The sequence below is a fragment of the Choloepus didactylus genome, chromosome 4 (assembly GCF_015220235.1).
Source record: "Choloepus didactylus isolate mChoDid1 chromosome 4, mChoDid1.pri, whole genome shotgun sequence".
Lineage (NCBI taxonomy): Eukaryota > Metazoa > Chordata > Mammalia > Pilosa > Megalonychidae > Choloepus > Choloepus didactylus.
The window spans coordinates 176541457-176560662 of NC_051310.1; the positions used below are offsets into that span (position 1 = coordinate 176541457).

Genomic DNA, 19206 nt, shown 5'->3' on the forward strand with positions numbered 1-19206 from the left:
GGTCCTCTCCAGGTTCCAGGGCAGGCTCACCCTTTCCAAACTCATGGGTGGGCCCATTCTCTTGGCCTGAGAAGATGCCTTTGGTCCAGACCTCAGTGACCATGGTTCTGCCCTTGAAGGGATTTTCCCTTCAATCTGTCCCATTTCTATTCCTTTTACTCTAGGCTGGCAGTGGTTGCATTCATACAAATCTTACAAAAAAAACTTGTCTGTTTTGCATGTAGTACACAGGGGTCCAAACCATCAGACAGTAGGACTTTCCACAGAGCCTTCTGTATAACTGCATCTCCAGTCCTGACTCGCACTGAAATAGCTGACTGGTTCCGTGTGCAGTTAAACCCTCACATGGAGCATATTCTCTGGGATCTTGCCCTCTAAAAGCTCAGTGTTTTCCAACCCATCAACTTCTAGTATCTTTATGCCCAGGAATTCAGTTCTCAGTTTATCCCTTTCCTCTCACATTTTGCCATAAACGGTGTACTGGTTTGGATCTGTCATGTATCACAGAAAACACTATGTTCTTTTAATCCAATCTTGTGGGGGTAGGTCTATTGTGGGTGGAATCTTTTGATTAGATAGTTTCCATAGAAATGTGATCCCTCCAATTCAACAGGGGTCTTAATCCCCTTGCTGGCATCCTCTATGAGGGGATAAAAGGCTGAAAATTTTTAGAAAGAGCTGAGAGAATCTAAGAGAAAAATGCCCAGAGAGCCATTTTGAAACCAGAATCTAGGAGAAGGAACAGCAGACATACCATCTGCCTTCACACGCAACAAAAGTACCCTAGATGCCAGTGGCCATTCCTCCAAGAAGGTATCCTGTTGTTGATGACTTAATTTGGACATTTTCATGGCATTAGAATTGTAACTTGTAACTGAATAAATCCCCATTGTTAAAAGCCAATCCATTTCTTGTATATTGCAGTCTGGCAGCCTTAACAAACTGGAAGATATTTTAGTACCAGGATTGGGGTGCTGTGATTTGCAAATATGGGGTAATGGTGGAAAGAACATAAAGTTGGATCAGTTTAATTTATTGATATGTGTCCACTAAGCATAAATTCTGGATTCCTTCTTGTAGCTTGAGGGGTTAAACAGATCTATAACCTGTGTTGTTAGCTGAAACATGGACCAAATATGACCTACAATAAATGAAGTTGAAATGCCAGAACTGCATTAGTATACCATAGAAGGCATAGAAATGCTCAGGGAGTTTGGAGTTTTAGAGTAGATGTAAGACATGCCCATTCATCTGGGATATCCTAAGGGACACACATTTCACCACTGTTGGTAGAAATAAATTCATATTGGGTGACCCAGTTTCTTTGGAAATCTCTGTGGGTCTTCTTCTTTGTCGGACAGAAATTACAATGGGAGCTACTGCCCCTGAACTTGGATCTCAAAGTGCAATGGGACCAAAGGAACCCCAACATGACAGGGGCCAAGTGGCAGAACTTAATCATCAAAGACAAGGTAAGTGTGGTTATAATACACAGCAGAATCAAAGCAGTGATCAGAATAATCTTACTTGCAGAGACCTATGGCATTGGTTAGTTGATCATGGTGTCCCTAGAAGAGAAACAGATGGGTAGACTATTAAAATTTTACTCGATATGTGCAAGTAGAAGAGTTTTAGGTCAAGTGAACAGAAGTCTAACTTGAATTGCCAAAACAGCCTCTCCATCAAATCCTAGAGAAGAGTTAGTTTACAAACCCAGAACCCCTTGAGGAAGGACTCCACCATACCGCCAAAATTTTATACTGCTAATCTTTCTTCCAGCCTTCCCCAAAGGGATCTGTAGTCTTTTACCAAGGTTGTAGTGCACTGGAGAAGAGAGTATAATCAGAATGCTTTGTGATTACTAGACACTAGTTTTGAACCGACAGTAACTCCAGGGGACATAAAACATCATTGTACTCCACCAGTCAGCTTAAGTACTTATGGAGATCAGATGATCAGTGGGGTTTTAGATCAGTTCCATCTCACAGTGAGTGCATTGAGACCCCAAAACACATATTTTGCTTATCTCACCAGTTCTGGAATGAATAACTGGAATGTATAATAGTCATGTTGGTTCCTTAACCTGTGAAGCAAGGGTCATTATTGTAGGAAAGACTGTGAGGAAGTCACTGTAATTGCCTATATCAAGAAAAATAGTAAATCTAAAGCAATTATGCATTCTTGAAGGGATTGCAGAGATTAGTGCCACCATTAAGAACTTTAAAGATACAGTGGTGGTGATACCCCACATCCCCATTCAGCATACCTATTTGGCCTGTGCAGAAAACAGGTGGATCTTAGAAAATAAGAGCAGATTATGGCAGACTTAACCAGGTGGTGACTCCAATTACAACTGCTGTTCCAAATGTGGTTTCATTGCTTGAGCAAATTAAGACATCTCCTGGTAACTGGTATGCAGCTATTGATCTGGAAAATGCTTTTCCTTGATATCTAATAGTAAAGACAACAGAAGTTTGCTTTCAGTTAAAAAGGCCAGCAATACACCTTCATTGTCCTACCTTGGGAGTCTATCAACTCTCTTTCTTTATGTCATAATCTAGTCTCCATGGATCTTGATTTCCTTTCTCTTTCATATGACATCATACTGTCTATTACATTGATGACATTATGCTGATTGGACCTAGTGAGCAAGCATTAACTACTGTACTCTAGACTTATTGGAAATCCATTTATGTGTAAGAGGGTTACAAATAAATCTGACCTACATTCAGTAGTTTTCAACCTCAGTGAATTTTCTAGGGGTTCAGAGGTGTGGGTGTTGTCAAGATATCCCTTCTAAAGTGAAGGATAATTTGTTGCCCAAAATAAGCATGAGAAGAGGCATAATGCATAGTGGTCCACTTTAGATTTCAGAGGTAATACATACTTCATTTGGATTGCTAACCTGACCAATTTACTAAGTGACCCAAAAAGCCTCTAGTTTTGAGAGGGATCCAGAACAAAAGAAAGGTCTGCTATTTGGGTTATACGGTTATGTGTAAAATATCAGTGGAAGTTAGAGGGGCTGTTTGGAGCCATTGGCAGATTTACACATAAATCACAGAACAGATGTCTTGCATTTTGGAACAAAGCTTTGCCATCCTTTGCAGATAGCTCCTTTCCTTTATAGAGACAGCTTTTGGTTTGCCACTAAGGCTTAGGAGAGACTAAATATTGAACAATAGGTGGCCAAGTCATCATGCAACCTCAGCTACCCATGATGAACTAACTGGGTGTTATCTGACTCATCAAGCTATAAATTTAGGCCTGCACAGAAGAACTCCACCATCAAATGGAAGTAGTATATACTAGATGGGGCTCAAGCAGGTCATGAATCACCAAGTCAGTTACATGAGGAAGGGGCCATGCCCCCACTTCTGCTACATTACATTTCTTTCTCCTACCACTCACCTATGGCCCTATAAGCAGTTGAATGAGAAAAGAAAACTCCGACCTGATTTAAACATGGCTTTGTGTGACAGGCAGGTACAACATGGAAGTGTAAATCTGTAGTACTGCGCTCCTTTCTGGGACATCCATGAAGAACATTGGTGAGGGGAAATCCTCCTAGCAGACAGAAATTTAAGTATCACAACTGTTCATCTTGCTTAGAAGGATAAATACCAGATGTGTGATTACATACCAGTTCATAGGCTGTGGTCAATGGTTTTGCTGGATGGCCAAGACTTGGAAAGAATATGATTGGAACATTGGTGATAAGGAAATCCGGGAAAGAGGCATATTGCTAGACCTATATGAATGAGCAGAAACCATGAAGATATTTCCCATGTGAAATGATTATGAAAGGGTGACCTCAGCTCTGCTGGATATTAACAATAAGTGGATAGGATGACCTGTCATATGGATTTTTCTCAGTCTCTTTCTCAAGCCTCTTTAGTCATTTCCCAATGGGCTCATGCACAGAGTGGCAAGGATGGAGATTATACATGGGATCAGAAATATGGATGTCCATTCACTCAGAGCAACCTGGCTATAGTAAATGCTGAGTGCCCAATCTGCCAGCAGCAGAAACTAATACTCAGTCTCTGATATGACATCCAGTATATGTTGTTTATCCCAGAGCCAGGATTCTTGGGCCCTGGAACCAAGGGGTGGAAATGGGAGAGGCAATACCCACTTTACCCCTAGTGAACTGCTAGCAAATATTTTTTTTTTGCTTCCTGTACCCATGATCTGATGCTACACTGGTCTGGTGGTCTTGGTTTCAAATAAAAGAATGCTTCCACCAGGATACACAAAAATGATACCATTGAACTGAAAGTTAAGATTACCACCTAGTCACTTTGGGCTCTCCATGCCTCTGAATCAGCAAGCATGGAATGAAGTTGTACTGGATGGGGTAATTGACCCCAATAAACAAGGGGAAATTGATTTTCCACACAATAGAAGTAAGGAAGATTATGCCCCAAATATAGGAGATCCTTTAAGGCTTCTCTTTGTCCTAACATACCCTGTGATTAAAGTCAGTGGAAAACCACAACAACCCAATCCAGTCACCAAGCAAAGAAACACAGCCAGTTGAGGTTCTTGCTGAGGATAAAGGGAATATAGAATGGGTAATGGAATAAGGTAATTAGAAATGCCAGCTATGACCATGTGTCCAGTTGCAGAAAAGAGGACTGCAATTGTTATGCACATTCCTTCCTTATTTTGTTATGAATGTGTGTGTATGTATTAACCAAATATCTTTGTTTTCATTTTCTTCCTCTTGTCTTAGTTTGCCAGGTTGCTATGAAAAATACTACACAATGAATAGGCTTAAGTAAAGGTAATTTATTATCTCATGGTTTCAGACTCTAGAAGTCCCAAAGGAAAGCATTGTCAAGGTCATGCTTTATTCCCAAAGTCTGTAGCATTCTGATAGTGCCTTGCCATAATCCTTAGGGGTCCTTGGCCTGCATCTCAGACTCCTATTACATGACAATTTCTCTCTCTATCCTTGTGTATATTCTCCCAGCTTCTGCTGGATTCTTCCTGCTTGGCCTTCTCTGACTTTCTCTAATTTCTGCTTCTGGCTCCTCTGTGACCTTTTCATAAGGCTTCCAGCAATATGGATTAAGACCCACCCTCATTCACTTGGCCTCATTTTAACTTAAAAACAGTCTCAAAAGGTCCTATTTACAAATAAATCCACACCTCCAGGAACATGAATTAAGATTAAGATACATGTCTTTCTTTGGTGTACATAATCCAATATACAATGCCTCTCTTATCTCCTTGTCATATAACATAAGGTATATTAACTTTACATCATAGTATTTTATTGTTATTGTTTTTACATAATTGTATTTAAGTTACAGGTTTTCAAGGAGAAAATAAACATCACCCAAGGAATTCACATTCTCTTCTGGGAAAAGGGATAGTGCATTTTTGTTGTATGCAGGTTGGTTGTATTTTATATTAAGCATAGGTATTACTTTGTTATTCTCTTTATTTGGAGATTAAGTATGGTTTAAGAAGATGTGTATAAATGCCAGTTTAACAAGGGGTAGGTGTGATGGTTAATTTTATATGGTAACCTGACTAGAATATTATGCCCCGTTGTTTGGTCAAATGGTGGTCTAAATGTTGCAGTGAAGGTAACTTGAGATGTAATTAGCATCTATAATCAGATGACTTTAAGTGAAGGAGGTTACCCTCCATTGTGTAGGTGGGTGTGGTGGTTTGAAACTGTATGTACCCAGGAAAACACGTTCTTAAATTTAATCCATTCCTGTGGATGTGAACCCATTATAAGCAGGACATTTTAATGAAGCTTATTCAGTTAAGGTGTGATCCACCTGATTCAGGATGGGTCTTAATCATATTGCTGGTATTTTTTAAAAGAGAATGAATTCAGACATGAGTGAGAAAGCCACAGAAGCAAGAAGCTGAAACCAATGAAACCTAGAAGAGAAGAGAGAGAATTGCAGTTACTACTATGTGCCTTGTCATGTGACAGAGGAGCCAAGTATCGCTGCCAGCCAATCTTCAGAAAGAAAGCATCACCTTGATTTAGATATTTTCCTGGCCTCAAAACCATGAGTGAATACATTCCCATTGTTTAACCTGACCCATTTAATGGTATTTGCATTGAGCAGCCTAGGAAATAAAGCAGTGGGTTTCATCCAATCAGTTGAAGGCCTTCAGAGCAAAAGAGATGTTTCCCAGAGAAGAAGAAATTCTACCTCAAGACTGCATGATAAAATTCTGCCTGTGTTTCCAGCTTGTCAACCCGCCCTACAGATTTCAGGCAAGAGAGCCCCCATATTTGCTTGAGCCAATTCCTTAAAATAAATGTTTATGTTATACATATAAAATGTAGTAATGGATTATATGTATATACATATGTAGATAAATGTATGTGTATTTATATATCTTTCTATCTATCTATCTATCTATAGTCTCTGTGACAGCAACAGGAAGAATTCTCCAAAGAAAATGAACCAGTAGGATATATACATTTCATTTATAAATAAAATGTAGTAATGTAGTATATGTATGTATATAGTATATGTATGTATATGCAGTATATGCATGTATATAGGTTTTATTTTTCAGGAGGACCCTGATACAGTCACTAACTAAGAATGCAAGAAGAGGGGTTGGTAGATGGTTGAGAAGAGAAAGCAAGACAGGGTGTACTTCTTCATTTTTAATACTGTGCCCCAAAGAATCCCCAAGCACTGTAGTAAAATCATAGGGAGTAGGCAACTCTCTTCAACCTTTTGAGGGTATCACAGGGCTACTTGATATCTATTGGATACCATGCAAATTAGTTAGATTGATGTAGTTAATTTCAATATTAGGTAACAATGGACTTTCACAGTGTTGCCACAAGGGTATATTCAGAGCCCCACTCTTTGCCACAGCCTAGTGGCTAGAGATTTAACACAATGGACACCTCCTGATGCCATCACTGTGTTCCATTATATTGATGAAATAATGTTAACTAGTAATTCTCTTTCAGACCTGGAAGAGGCTGCTAAAACAGTGGTGATCCACCTTGAGAGTGGAGGATGGGTGATAAACTGAGAAAAAATGCAAGGACCTGGGTGTTCTATTAAATTCTTGGGTGTTGTCCAGTCAGGTAAGACAAGAACTATTCCTTCTGCTATTGTTGATAAGTGCAGGATTACCCCACCTCATGTACCCCCAAACAATTAATGGCTTATTTAGGGCTATTGGGTTATTGGAGGTCTTTTATACCTCACCTGGCACAAATTCTTAAACCTTTGATTTGTTAGTCCAAAAGGGAAAAATGTGGGACTGGGACATTCCCCAACAGGCTGTTTTTGAGACATCAAAGTGTGCTGTGGCACAGGCACAAGCCTTAAGGGGGGGGGGGTGGAACCTGATGTGCCTTGTGAATTGGATGTCATCAGTACTGACATTGGCTTTGGGTGGGGTTTGTGGCAAAGGCAACAGGCTAAACGTGTACCTATTGAATTTTGGTCACAACTATGGAAAGGTACAGAATTTTGATATAGTCCTTTAGAGAAGCAATTGTGTGCTGCTTATAATGCCCTATTACAAGTAGAAGGGCTAACTCAAAAATGTCCAGTGACTTTACGAATGGCCGTACCTATACAGGGGTGGATCTATGACACTGTAAGCAAGCCACATTCTGGGAGTGCTCAGTTGAGCACATTAACAAAGTGGAAAGCTTACCTCCTACAACACAGTGTTTTCAACAACAGCCCTTTAAGGGCAGAAATGCATGAAATCCTGGGACTAGTCTCCTATATAGAAGAACAGTTTATCTCACTACCTCCCAGCCTTCCTGAGGTAGTTCCTCCCCTAATGCCCACCACTGATGGACAGGGAAGTATACCTGACTCTGCTTGGTATACAGATGGGTCAGCACATGGACAGCCAACTAACTAGACAGCAGTGGCTGTCCAGCCGAGCACTGATACCATCTGGTGGGAAATGGGAACTCTGCAAAGCAGCCAATGGGCAGAGTTATGGGCGGTGTGGATGGTAATTGTCCATGAGCTGGGGGGATGCTTTAACTGTTTGTATAGATAATTGGACTGTTTACTGAGGCCTGACGGTATGGATGGCTACATGGAAGCAAGAACAATGGACAGTGGTTGGTCTCCCCTTTTGGGGGAAAGAAATGTGGGAAGACATCTGGACAGCCTGCCAAAGGTGTAAGATAACTGTTTTCCATGTATCAGCCCATAATGCTAACTCTTCCTGGCAACATTGAAGCAGATGCCCTGGCAAAAATCTGCAGTTTGGCACCAACAACACATGGGGCAGCTGAATGGCTACATTGGAAAACTGGGCACTAAGGGCACCTAACTCTATGGAAAGTGACACAGCAGTTCCAGTTGCCAGAATGCTTCCTCACCAACTTGGACATATTAGCTGGGACCAAATTCCTGTTACCTGGTGACAAGTAGACTACATTGGGCTGCTTCCTCTATCAGAAGGTGCAAGGTATGCTTTTACAGCTGTAGACATGGCTATGGGACTTTTATTAGCTTTCCCAGTAGGAAAAGCCAACCAAAAGGCTTTTGGTTGTAGTTTAGAAAAGCTAAGTGCCTTTTTTGGGGTCCCCACACATGTAGACAGTGATAGGGGGACCCCCTTCACCAGGCAGTTGACCCAGGCCTGGGCTACAGAACATGATGTTCTTTGGACATTTCAGTTGCTCTATAACCCCACAGCAGCAGGGTTAATTGAGAGAATGAATGGTCTTTTAAAGGAACACTTAAAGGATGATAAAAACTCCCTACAACAATGAACTCAAGGACTGCATCCAGCTCTGATTAACGTTAACTCCAGACCCAGAGCGGCTGCTCCTGCTCCTGGGGAAATGGTAACTGCAGGACCCATGCAGGCCTTATGAATTCAAATAAGGGGGCCAGCTGCTCTCAAACCACAGTGAGGCAATGATGATAACCTGCTCTGGCCTGTGCCACAAACACTAGAAATTGGGGAGAATAGGTCAGTTGGTCCTGGTCCTGGCCTAGGCAGCCTCGTTGGCTGGGCATCCTAAGCCCATGGGGGTTGGGGTTGCCCAAAACTTAAATATTTGACCACAATTTATTTAAAAAATGCCTAAAGTGGTTTATATTGTTCATTCTGGGCCCCCCATACCCCAGGGAATGATGTGTATTACTATGTGGACTCTCATTATGCCCAGGTTAACTTTAGATTAACCCCTGAAAGCCTTGTACAACCTCCAGGGGAAAAGATGTGGTACCTCAAACCCCCACACAATGTTCCTTTGCCTGGAACACTGTTATCTAGGGATGGAAATGTAGCTTGTGTATTGTTAGATTACCAAGATTTACTCCTTATTGTACCCTACAAACATCTTTCTTTTCACCCATAGCACTGCAGGAAATGCATTTCTATGGTGGGATTCTGCTGTAACCTCAGTCCACAATAGGTACCAGTGCTGGGTATGTGCTGAATTGCCATCATTGGGCATCACTGGCCTCCCGTGGACTATCACTCTGGCCATCCAAACCACCTGGGATGCCATGCTAGGGTGGCAGAATACCCACCAATGGCAGGCATGGGAGGAAAACTAGATGTAGAATACAGCAGAATGCCTGGATGTGTTATCCTTTAGATATTTTAGCCCAGGCAGTACTTGTGCTAAATGGTAGAACTCATTAACCTGGCCATAGCACCACTTGGTAACAGGTTTATCATCTCTCTGTACCAGTATATTATTACTATGTTGTTTATTGTATTGTTGTAAATTATGGATGTAAAGTCTGTCCTATGGTCAACACAAACTGTTGTGCAGGGGTGGATTGTGGCAAGCCATGGCCTGAGCAAAACAGGCCTGCAGATCTTTAGTGCACAGCAGTCTGCACGACCAAGGCAGCTAAATGTTTAACCTATTGTCTTTGTTAGTCAGTAAGGAGAAAAAGGGTAAATTGACCTTCAAATGTAACTTTATGGGAAGCAGGCAGGAAGCAGGAGACTCTTAGTCTCACAAAAAAAGAGCAAAATGTAATTGTTCAAGTGTTACTCTAGTCCTTCCTGCACCACCCCTCAGGTCAGAGTGACATGTTCCTGCATCTGTGCTCCCCCCACCCTTAGGAATGCCTTTGTCTAAAACCCTTATAAAAGGCCTTGCTGTTCTCAGAATCATGTGGCCGATTTTCCCTGAGAAAGCAGTACCTGCCCAGTGAGAGAAAAGTCATTTAAATTCTGCCTTCCTGTGAGTAAGCCCTAAATAAAGTTCATGTTTCAGCAAATGCTGGGTGTTTTCTTTGGTCTTTTGACTGGTAAAGCCCTCTCAGGCTGTGACATATTTAAATGCAATACAGAGCTTTTAAATGATCTCTATTAGGAAAGATGACCATTAATAAAATCAAATTCTGTAGTAGTTTCTTACAAAATTATTATCAGAAAACTAATATTAAAGAATATCCTATTGGTAATATTTTAAACTCTTGTGTACAAAGACAACATGCAAAAATTGTTTTGAAAAGCAATAAACAGAGCTTGTGAAATGATTACTTACATGTTAATCTGCTGTCTAGTACTTTGTTTACAGTATGTGAAATGGCAGGTTCCAAAGCTCCTTTTCAAAATGTACATAATGATCTGCAAGAACACAGATTTATCTATTGTAACAAGGTGTGTGGCTCTGTGTGATAGCTGAAGGCAAGAGTGATCTTGTCATAATCTACTATTCATTGAAAAACCAAAATATGTCCCTCAGAAAACATCCATTATTTCCTTGATTTCCTTCACCAGATGAAATCAAAGATCCTTGAAGCAAAAACTGTATCTGAAGAAGCTGTGTTTGATGGACTCAATTTAAAGCATGTGAGATAAATATGATTCTAGAAAGCAAACACTGGCATTTAGTGACAATACTTAGTTTTGTTAAACTTTCCTGAGGCATTTGAAATTACAAATACATGGGGCAGCATGTGTGTATATGCTGTCTAATTAAAAGTACCCATGAATATCTTAGATAATAACAGGGTTCATCTCAGAAAGATACTTTAAACAGGGCTGAGTAGAACTGATGCAAAAGACATTATATGGAAGAAAGAAGGAGCATGGGACTTAGTGGCAAAATAATAATAATAAATAATAAATTAAAAATAAAAAGCCAAAGAAATCAAAAACAAAGGAAAGGTAAATCAATAGTAGGGACATTGAATTCATTAAAACAGGAAAGGACACTGGTAAACTTAGGTGATAGAGATTAAGCAAAAACTTCAGTTATACAAAATAATGGAGCTGAATTAAATATGAGCTTCTTGCAGATCCTGGGAGTCCAGTCATTCCCACAATTCCACACTCTGATGACAGTCGTGCTTTTGCTTAAATGTGGTAGAGAACCAAGAAACTGCCATTATCTTATGGTCAGATTTAAAGGGATGGGTAAATGACTTTCATGACCGAAGTATGGAACGGAGTAGTACTCAGATCAGGAAAATAAAGGGAAAAAAATTAATAATTTGGTTTTAACTATTTGCATGTATGGGTGGAACAAAGAGAATAATAACCTAATTGTTCCACAGGCTGGTTTGAGGTTGCTGTTCCAGAAGTGAAATATGTATGTTCCACTCCCTGTACAGGGTGGTCACTGAAGAAGGTTTCTATCCCCAGCCAGAACAGCAATCAGCATCCAGTGAATAAAGCTGGTGTAAATTCTAGTCTTGAATTCCAAACAGATTTTTTCCTTAGGAAACAAGTAGAAATATGTACTAAAATGACAAATTTCAGAAATTATTTAACTCTTTAATATGGTATATTAATATATTAGAGAAATTATGAAATTGAATAATACTATATCCTAATTTTTATTTAGATATTCCTCTTGGTTTATTGTTCCTTATAAAATACAAGATACTGTATAATACATTTGATAAAAATAATACAAGTACAGTATAAATCACAATAAATGAGCTCCCTAAGGCTAAAAACTGTCTCAACACAGAAATATTCAGTGAGGAAATATTGCTTCTGAAGACACGAGGAAGCAAAAGCATGTTTTAAACTAAATTGAATAATACGGTTAGTAAATTTGTTATATGGTACACACAGAAGTTTCCCACTTTGCTCAATAATGTGGATATATTAAATAAAAGCTTCTAATTTTATTTCTTGTTTAAAGAGCATTTCTCATTTGCTATTAAGATGTGTCATAGTGAACCATTTTTCCTCCCAGATTTTTTCTCAGTAATGTAGCTTTGGATACATCTACTGGAAATTATTTGGCACATTTTATAGGAAACTTGTTTTTATTGAAGAAATTAATTCCACTTTTTTTTCTTTTCAGTTGCATCTTATGACTGTTATGACAGTTTATATTACAATTATAACATATGAAACTTTATGGTGATCAATTTTTACACACATATTTGTAGTCTCCTAATAGCTGAAGAGACTATATAAAGTTTCTATACTGTGTTTCAGCAGTGAATAGAAGTGCAGAAGAGGGGGAAGAGAGAATTACTGAGTCTGATGAGGGAGACAAGTAAGGGTTTCTGGATCAAATAAAGTGCCTAATGAATGTCATTATGGATAAAGGATAAGGCTCATGACTATCTTCAGTATCTTCTAGGAATTTTAGAGCTAACTGTCAATTATATTTGAGGTAAATTTAGTTTGTCTCCTGTATGACCAAATTCCATCCCAACTTCTCTTCTGAAGCATCCCCTCTAGGAAAAGTAATGCTCCCATGTAAAATAAAAAGAACAAAATAAAACATAAGAAAAAAAAAAACATTCTAACTATCCCCTGCTCCATATCATCCATTTCCTTCCATAATATTTTGCTACATCATAGGTCAAGTTTAAAAAATATGCTGTATGACATAACATTTCAAATGTTACTGCAGATGTTCATGAGTATAATAAATGAGTAAGAAGAGACCCCATCCAAACATTTCATGTATGTTCTGATTTAGCCAAGGATACATACACTTAACCAAGAAAGGAACAGAGGCAGCCTCCCGTAGCAAAGGTTTCTCTGACTTCTGGACTCTGTGATGGGCAAAAGTTAAGCTGTCCTTTGAGGGTAGTGCTATGCAATATCTGGAAAAGCTTATTTCTTGCAAGTTGACAACCCTTTTATACTCAAGGATTAACTGCCAGTAACATAGAACTTTCATGAACAAGCTCTGTGTTGTCTGATAAGGGTATAAGATTTCAGGTTTTGGCCAAATAAGCACCAAGAAGTACACATCCTCATTTAGGGAAGAAATGGTCATCTGAGCCCAGGTGTCCCTTAATATCTCTTCATCCTGATTTTAAGCAATCTCAAAGTCCATTTACCTTTAGTTCTTTATGGAACCTATTGTGTAGATTTCTTCATGGCCAAATAACCTTCTCAATAAATCTGGCTTCTCCACTGACTTCCCTTGTGGAGTTTTGATGAATTGTGTCATTAATTAGTAAAGTTTATTCCATCCAGGGGCAAGCACCTCACGGCCCTTTGTTGCACAGAGACCTCATTTTGTCTCTGGATTGAACCACCAAGATCTGTGCCAGGAATCTTGGCTTCAGGAAAGCTGAAATCAGAAATTTCCAGCGGGGTTTTATGCCCCTCTAATGACATAGTCAAGAAAGACTACATAACCAGTTATTTCACATGAAAACCATCAGTAAACAAAGTGACCCTGTGGATTGGCAGAGGAATTTTGTATTTTAAACAGTACATCATAAATCTGACTGCCCTTATCTTGGCCAAGAGTCAAAGCCCAACACCCAGGTTTCCCTGGAGACAAAGATACAGCTTTTCCAGTCCAGCTATAAATCAACATTCTCTTACACAAGTGTATGTTAGTTTATAAATTAAAATTCCACTTATGTACTATACATTCCTTGGGATATTTATCTTAGTATTCTATCCTACACTATCAATTTGAAGATATAATACTGTTATAAGTAATTACAAACAACACAACACACATTCTTACCCTGAGAACTCAGGACACGTATACAAATATATAGTAATATCTTACACATAAAATTTACTTTAGACTTTGAAGCATTTTAATCAGCCCTTCTTATCCTCTATATGTCATAAGAATTATTAACATAAAGATAAAAATGGTCATATTTACTCCAATTAGGTCTTGTGGGAATGGAACATGTGCCACATATCTAATAATTTTGATTTTAATAATTGACTTTACATATCTCATCAAATTTTCCTAATTTTTATAATGGAAAGATGACAAACTTGATTCGGCATGGTCAAAACTTCTAATTATGTTTCATTTCTCAGTTTCCCCTTACCATATTATTTTTCTTTTCTCTTTGAACAAACATCTACCATCAAACAATGTCAACCACAATTTCAAAAACAAATGAATTTAGACAGTTACCACATTTGCGAAGTGAAATTTGAACCACTTCTCTGGAGTAGAAGCTGCTGATTGAAGTGATTAAATCCTATTATTACTGATGAAGTGCTTCAAGACAAAATTGGACCTAATCTTATTGAATTGAAAAGCTTTGAAAGTGAGTTTCTTCAAAATCAAACTGCTGACATTGAAAACTTTGCAGTCTGTGGAGTTAATTGTTTGAAAATTATCTGAAAGATGAGTTGGCATGTTTATTGGAGTTATGCTGGGTCACCATCCAGGTTTGTTGTGACAGATAATTCTTTCGCAAGAAGTCCTGCGATTTGAATTGAAATGATTGAAAAATTGCAATATGTTCAGGTTAGAGTAATAAATAACAATGAAAAAAGTGGATTTTGAAATTGAACTTATGTTGAAAAATAATGTAGCTAAACTCCGTTAATTTGAAACCAGTATGCCATGCATTTCACATCTTCCTATTAAGAGAATAAAGAATTCTCATAAATTCAAAGAAAAAAAAAAAAAAACTTTAAATCTAATGCCATTTAATTGCTGAATGTCCAAAGAAGGCTTTGAAATAGGAATTTATTTAAATGATGCTTAATGTCAACCAATTTATTTGCTTTCTACTGAAAATAAAAGGGCCAAGTCTCAGAACAGTTTTGGGGCATTCAAATGGGTTTTATTCATTCACAGTTCTATTGTTCCTGTGTCAATGGAAATGTGTTTCAAGTTTACATAACAAACCACACTGAGTCAGATGGTAAGAGAGGATTGGGCTTGCTGTGCTTATATTTTAACCAAGAGAAAAGTGTCTCTAGATGAGATAGATGTGAAAAACCAAAGTAAGTGGTTTAATGATTTCCCCAGTGTTTTTTAATATTTAACACAACTATTAATCTTTTAATCAATTTTTCATGTGATGAAATTACAACACAAGGGATTAATTGATTTAATGCACATCAATGTGCAAAAATTACAGTTGCGTATTTTTTAAACAGCATCTTCTCATTTGCTTTCTTTGGAGTTTCACTATCTTTTAAGAAGAAAATATAAAAAAATAATATTTCAAAAAATGAACTAAAAATCAAAGAGAAGCAGATAAAGTCATCCTTTTATCCCAAGTATCTTCACACGCACAAAAATTAATTTAACTGCCTCTTACCATTATACCTATAGAAGGGGATATCAGAACTGTAGAGAGAATATCCAAATGCAGTTAGTGAAATAGAGTTGTAGTCAATAAGTAATAGTAATAACATTTGCACTGTGCTCAGAAAATTATCTCAGGTGTCACAACAACACTATTTGAAAACAGCAAAACAAAATGATTCAGAGCATCATTTTTTTAAAAGGTCAATGGATTGACATTTAGAGTTTAGAAACTTTGCCCAATACTGTATAGCCAATAAATGATGTTGTATTACTATTCATACACCTATTTTAGTGATTTTAAGTCTTATAGTGTCTATGTATACAGGAGAGGATTTGGGGCTGATAAGACTTTTGTTATACATATTTTCAATAAAATGGCTTAATTTTAAAATGAATTTTTAAATTAAAAAAATAGAAAATATTTCATTACTAAACTAAAATTCATCTCTCAAACCCAGAACTTTCCCTTGACCTTCAGGATTATTTGTTCCCCTTAAAAGTTTAGCACATCCACATACCTGTCTGAATATCATTGCCAGTGCAACAAAATGAAATAGAACTTTTTTTCTTCATCCACACCAGCTCTGTTCCCTAATCATCTTAACTCAGGAAATGGTGTCACCATTCATTTGAGGCTCAAGGCAAATGGCCAAAGTCTTCCCTTTTATCTTCTGATTCTCTCACATTCCACATGCAACCCATCAGCAAAGACTATTGGTTCCTTGCAAAATATATACAGAAAATCTAATCATTGGTAACAACTTTGGGCTGTTATCAACACTTTCTTGAACCAGCAGATATCCTCCAAACTCTTCTCTGTGCTTTCAGTTAGGCCAATCACCTCTCCAACTCCAATCTCTTCCTCATGTAGAAGCCTGAATGAGATTCAGTAAACCACAGATCAGGTCACATCACACCTTTGTTCAAAACCCCCGTAAGGCTTTCCAACACTTATAATTTAAAATCATGAGCACATGTGCATCATGTGGCCCCAACATTATTCCTTGACCTCCTTGCCAGTAAATTTATTCCCACTTTAGTCCACTCTAGCTACCCTGGCCTGCTTCTCCCTTGAACTCACCTAGTTTCTAAGGGCTTTGAACTTGCTGTTCTTTCTGCCTACCATGTTCTCTCCCACATTTAACATTGCTTGTAAACTTGCTTCTGTCAGATAATTGTTCAGTTGTCTTCTCTGAAAGACATTCCCTGACTACCTTGACTAAAGCAGCTTTGCATGTGTGTATATATAACATACACATAGACATACATATATGCACGTACATACATATATATATTCACACACAAATTAAACTGTACAAGGTACCATAACATGAACTATCAAAAGGCAATCCAGATGTTTCCTGCCCTCCTCTGATATTTCCAGGTCAGTCAGTTCTACAGCTTGATGTCTTACTGTTACTGCAACCCATACAAATCATCCTGGTTCTTTACAATTGACCTGCTCTTTTCTGTATAACTTCTGTCTATATTGTACAGTATTCCTTCCCCTTTGTTCTCTAAAGTAAATGCAAACTTGTCTATTAGTGTAAGTCTGTCTTGTTCAGTAATTATTACTAGCTCTTCAGAAATAATGGAGGAAATTACAAAGTAGGGAAAATAGAATAATGTAAATTCTGAATGCATTTGACTTTTACAGAGGTAAAGAGAAAAACGTAATTTTAAGAAACATAATTTTCCTCACTGCTTTACAATGCTAGAGAGCTACCAGCTCCTAAGCTGACCTTATTTTGAGTCTTCAAAACAAAGAATACTTATACTCATAAAGCTTATACTCTATTGGGGGACATGAAAAATAAAGAAAATAAATATGAAATATTATAATTATAAATATGCATAGAAAACAAAACTAGGTAATATGAAAATGGGTGACAAGACTCATTTGCTATCTTAGAAAGGATATTCAAGAATGACTTTTTTTTTTTTTTTTTTGACAGTGGCTGTATGCACTAATACTGATATTCATATCTGCCGAGCTCTAGCTCTGAGTCAATAATGACTTTTAAAAGATGAAATTTAAACCAAGTTGTGGAGCAAGTTCTAACAAATATCTAAAAAAAACATTCCAGAAAGATTGATTTGTTATGCTCCAAGGACTGGGGACAGGAACACGCTGGACATAGTTTAGGTAATGCAAGCAGCCAATGTGGCCAGATGTGGTAAACAAGGAGTACAACTATATGAGTGAGAGTCCAGGGCAAATGGGAACAAAGAATGTCATGGTAGGAAATTTGGACTATATTTTTAGTGTAATAAAAAGCCATTGTGGGGTATTATGCTGAGAAGAAAAATAATCAGACTTAAATTTTTAGAGGATTGTTCCAACTGATTGTGAAGAATAGCTTATAGAAGAGCAAGAGTGAAAATATGAAGGAGAATTTGGAGGCTCTTGCAGTGGTCTAACTCAGAGATAATGCTGACTTAGTCAAGGTCATCAGTAGTGAATGTGGTGATACAAGATCAGATTCAGGATATATTTTTGGAATAAAGCTAAAGGATAATTCTTGCTGATGGCTGAAATGTGTAATTTGATAAAAAGAAAAGATTTAAGGATGGATATAAAATTTTTAGGTTTTGCAAATTGTCTTAGTTCCTGAAATGGGAAAGCAGGCAAAGTTCTAGGTTAAAGTCAGTTTTAAAAATAAAGGCATTGATTTTGGAAATGTTGAGTTTGAAAGTCCATTAGACTCTCAAGTAGACATGTTAATTAAGAAGGTGAATATATGCTTCTAGAGTTCAAGAGATATCAATTTGGATTTCTGATTATTGATGGCATTGATGCCAGGGGAATGAATGACATCAAGGAAATTATTATAGATAGAGAAGAAAGGAGATTTTTGCCCTGGATTATTTCAACAATAGAGGAAAAGATTATAAGGTATATCCAACAAAGGAAAAATGAAAAGCAGAAGACCAGTGAGGAAGCAAGAAAATTAGAGTATTGTGTTGACTCTGAAGTCAAGAGAATAAAGAGCTTCAAAAAATAAGAAGTAATAAACTAAGTTAAATGATGCTGCTAAATCTGAAGAGATTACAATGTTGTGATTGATCCCTGGATTTAATGCACCAATTTTATCAGATTTGCTGCAAGAATTGCATAAAATGCTAAAGAGGGGGGGGGGAGAGGGAGAGAGAAAGAGAGAGAGAGGGAGAGAGAGAGAGGGAGGAAGAATGACAGAGAGAGAGATATTTAATTTTACTCTTGTCAATGAAGGGATGCACTCTTTTAAGGTATGTATGGGAGCCATCAAGTAAAATTTGATGTTTAAGAGAATATTTGAAATAGGCCTTGAGAGATAAATAAGATCTTAGTAGATAGAGTACTGCGGAGGCATAAACAACAGGGTAGGGAATAATGAAGAGTCTGTGTGGAATTGAGCCTAGGAAATGATAGTTATGATAGATTGTCTATAGAGACAGCAACCAACAATCCCATTCTTCCTTGTAACCACATGCTGCTACTTCCATCAAGAGATCGAGTCATTGCCTCTCCCTTGGGATTTGCTATGCTATTCTTGTGACTTACTTCAAGTAAAAGAAAATCTTCAATATCTTGGTATCCTGACCACATAGCTACAAAGAGAAGACACATGGACTTGCCCTGGAGAATGAGTGATTACAGAGAGGGGTCTAGCTATACCCCAGAATTTTCAGTCACCCATATCCATAACTAAACATGGGAGTGAATCCATCTTGGGTCTCCCAGTCCCAGTTAAGCTGCTCTCACT

General features: G+C 37.9%; 1 pseudogene; it reads left to right on the plus strand.

Moving 5' to 3' along the window:
• The first annotated feature begins 1369 nt into the window (after positions 1-1369).
• LOC119533013 overlaps positions 1370-19206 on the plus strand; it is a 156226-nt pseudogene continuing 138389 nt past the window's right edge.